This window comes from Octodon degus, unplaced genomic scaffold (genome assembly GCF_000260255.1).
Source record: "Octodon degus isolate 3935 unplaced genomic scaffold, OctDeg1.0 scaffold00416, whole genome shotgun sequence".
NCBI classification, from domain to species: Eukaryota; Metazoa; Chordata; class Mammalia; order Rodentia; family Octodontidae; genus Octodon; species Octodon degus.
In genome coordinates, this window is record NW_004524992.1 from 244,771 (window position 1) to 248,546 (window position 3,776).

The window sequence follows — 3,776 nt, forward strand, 5'->3', positions numbered from 1 at the left end:
AGTGTAGGTGAGACACTCGTCAACCACCTAGGGAGCCGCCCAACATTCCACAGCACCCCCACCCCGTGCTCCACATGAGAATTTCGGCCATGTTCTAGGGACCCCTAGATCCAGTCCTAGCCCAGGCATGGTGAGTGTGTGGGAGAGTTGCCTCTCCCCCCTACTCCACCTTGTCTCCTCAGACTCAGCTTAGGCCTGGAATACAGGCCTGAAGTGAAACCCTGCAGCTGAAAACCTGCAGAGAGAGTAGGGGAAGGAACCACCCACCTAGCCAAGGAGCAGAAAATCTTGCCAGAGGGGCACAACAGGATCGCTCCCAAGGGCAGCAGCAGGAAGGAGCTGAGCACAGCAGTCACACCCAAGCCAGGCACAGCTGGATAAACCCAAACTTTGTAGAGCTACACCTGAACTTCAGTAGGTGCTAAGGTTATAACTGCACCAAAGCTCTACAACAAAGGTCAAAAGACAGTGCTACACAAAATGCTAACAGGAAGGAACAAAATGCAGTCTCAGAACCCAAGCCCACCCATAACAAGTGGAGAGGACACTAACACAGAACAAATTGGGAATCACTCAGCTGAAAGCAATGAATCAATGGCTTCAGAAATAAAGAAAAAGCTGCAGAAAGGTATAGAGGAACTCAGATTGGAAATGAAAACAGAAATCCCTGAATTAATAAATCTGCAGTAAAGAATCAAATGCAGAAACATATGGAGGAAACCCAATGCCCACCCAGAACAAGTACAGAGGACACTAGCTCAGCTCAAATGTATGAATTAATAGCATCGATAGTAAATAAGCAACAGCAGAAAGTTATAGAGGAACTCAGAGAGGAATTATCTGAAATAAAAAAAGAATTCTCAGAAATCATAGCATCTAAAGTAAAGAATTAACTACAGAAACATGGGGAGGAAACCAAATCTGAAAAAACAAACTGCAGTAAAAGAATTAATAACTGCTTCTATGAAAGACATTGATAAAAAAATACAGAGGAGATTAGAAAAAAGATGGATTCCTTGAATGAGCAATACAGGAAATAAATAGATCACAAGAAGCAGAGTCAAAGAGATATAGAGGAATTTAAAATCTCAATCACAAGCTTGCAAAATCATTTAAGTGAAAGTGAAGACAGAGTTTCAGAACTTGAAGAAGCTGGTGCACCTAGTGAAAAAGTAAGAAAGGATCTCTTTTTTTTCCATAACTATATTGAAAAACAAATAGCAATGAGACAGTTTCAAACCAAATTGGTAGGACAGTGTCAATAACTAACACACTGCATATATTATTCCTACTGGTTAATTGCTATACAAGATACAGACATGACATCCTATTTTCAAACACCATTAGAACAAATCCCTCTATTCATTAAGAGAATGTAACTATATATCTATCCTAACCACTTTGAATACACAGATACAAAATGGACATTCATCTGTATCCCCTTTTTTGATAAGTTCTGTTATTTGAATATTATAGGTATGTTAACTCAGCAAAATATTCTCAAAGAGTCCAGTAGCCCATAATAGTATTGGATCTTCCGCCACACTGGCAATGTCAGAAATTCTTGACCTGAGTCTCCTACAGCTCAACATAACACCATGGCTTTGCTTCTTATGCTTCATTTTTATACTTTTCAGCTGGATGGTTAAGACCAAGGTAAAGCAGGACCTATGCAACAAGAGTTGTAGCTTTTGGGTCTGATAAAGTCATTTAAATCCCCTCAGGATCTGTTTTGGCATCTATGTTCATGAGGGACATGGGCCTGTAGTTCTCTTTCTTAGTTGCATCTTTCCCTGGTTTTGGTATCAGTATAATACTTGCCTCCAGGAATGATTTTGGGAGGATTGCTTCAATTTCATGGAAGAGTTTGAGGAGTATACAGACTACATCTTTTGTAAATGTCTTGTAGAATACAGCTGTGAATCCATCTGGACCTGGACTTTTCATTGCCGGTAGGGTTTTAATTACATCTCGTATTTCAGTGGCTGTTATTGGGCTATTGAGAGTGGTTATATCTTGTCGATTCAGTTGTGGTAATTTGTACCTTTCTAGGAATCTGTTCATGTCTTCTATTTTGCCGGTAGGGTTTTAATTACATCTCGTATTTCAGTGGCTGTTATTGGGCTATTGAGAGTGGTTATATCTTGTCGATTCAGTTGTGGTAATTTGTACCTTTCTAGGAATCTGTCCATTTCTTCTGTGTCTTCTATTCTGTGAGAGTAAAGAGTCTCAAAGTAGTTATTGATAATCTTCTGAATTTCCACTGAATCTGTGGTAATTACACCCTTTTCATTCCTTATTGATCGCATTTGAATTTTTTCTTTCCTTGGTTTGATGAGGTTAGCTAGGGGCTTATCAATTTTATTTAGTCTTACAAAGAACCAGCTTTTTGCTTTTTTAATTCTTTGAATTTTTTCTTCGTCTCAATTGAATTAATTTCTGCTTTAATCTTTATGATTTCCTCCTGTTTTTGGGTTCTGGGTTTGGTTTGCTCTTCCTTTTCTAGTTGTTGAAGGTGCTGCATTAGGGTAGTTATTGTTCCTGTTCTGTTTTCCTAAAGTGTGACTTCACAGCTATGAATTTTCCTCTGAGAAGAGCTTTCATCATATCCCATAAAATTAAAATCTCAACGACAAGCTTGCAAAACTGTTTAAGTGAAAGTGAAGACAGAGTTTCAGATCTTGAAGATGCTGGTGCAGCTAGTGAAAAGGTAAGAAAGGATCTCTTAAAAACAATGAGGATGCAGGAAAGAATAATACATCCCCTGCAAGATGATGCAAAGATGAACAATGTGAGACTAATAGGCATCAATGAGAAAGAAGGAGTCAATACAAATGACATTAAAAAATATGGGCAGAAGTAATAGCAGAAAACTTCCCAAATATGAGGAAACAATCTGACATTCAGTAACTGAGGCATATAGAATGCCAAGTAACCTCAACCCAATGAAAAACACACCGAGACATATAATAGTCAAGATCCCAGAAATTCAGCACAAGAATAACCTACTGAAAGCCACTAGAGAAAGGAAGCAGATCACATACAAAGGAAAACCCATCAGAATTATGGCCGACTTCTCTTCACAAACCATGAAGGCAAGAACAGCATGGAGCAGAGTACTTCAATTCCTCCATGAAAACAAATTCCAGCCCAGACTACTATACCCTGCAAAACTCTTGTTCAAGTTTGATGGAGAAGTGAAACACTTTCATGACAAAGAACAGCTAAAGAATTTCGTGATGACAAAGCCAACACTACACAAGCTACTGAAAGATATTCTAGAGAGGGACGAAAACTATCAGAACTCCACAAATGAGATCAGAGGCAACCAAGTAAATAGGGTAAGCAATTAAACACAGGAGAAAAAGGAGTAAATGATAACAGGTAAATAACATGGCAACCGTAAGTCAAAATATCTCAATTCTAACCATCAATGTAAATGGACTGAATTCACCAATTAAGAGAAATAGACAGGCACAGTGGATTAGGAAACAAAATCCAACAATATTGTGTTTACAAGAAACACATTTGACTCATAAAGACATTCATAGGCTGAAAGTGAAAGGATGAAACACAATACTACATGCCCCAGCAACTCAGAAAAAAGCAGGTGTAGCAATCCTATTGTCAGACAGTCTCAACTTCAAACCAACAATGATCAAGTGGAATAAATAAGGCCATTATACACTAGTTAGGGGAAAAATTCAAGAGGAAGAGGTAACACTCATAAATATGTATGCACCAAACACGGGAGCACCCAACTATATAAAGCAAAT